Consider the following 524-nt stretch of genomic DNA (forward strand, 5'->3'; position numbering starts at 1 on the left):
AAGTACTCTCTAATTAAGCAATTATACCCCCCTAAGGGCGTCATTTACGGAAAAGGCTTCTGCATAAATAAGTATCAAATGGATGATTAACTTATAATAGGCTCTGATAAACTAAAGAAGAACCAAGGAACAGAACTATGGGTATATTTTATTTCTGCGTCGTAACGTAATTATGAATAGACTTATCTACACGTACTTATAATGAATGTCTCGAAACTTGTCTACATCAATAATGTTATAATAAAATTTTATCATACCTAAAGAGCAAACTGATTCCCCCATTGAAATGTGTCTTACAGGAGTATGAGCTTCATTATCTGAGCACAGGAGTGAGACGCCTGATATGCATACCCTACGGAGTTGATCCTGAGGTTCATGTTAAAATGCATATTCCAATTAGACATACAACACTAGGAAACATTATCCACAGAAGTGAGAAATTCAAATAAGAATTCAAACCTATATTTCACTGTGACAGGTATACTGGAAGAGGTGGGTTATTCATAATGTGTTACCATGATATT

This window comes from Plasmodium inui (assembly GCF_000524495.1).
Source record: "Plasmodium inui San Antonio 1 unplaced genomic scaffold supercont1.86, whole genome shotgun sequence".
In the NCBI taxonomy this organism is placed as follows: domain Eukaryota; phylum Apicomplexa; class Aconoidasida; order Haemosporida; family Plasmodiidae; genus Plasmodium; species Plasmodium inui.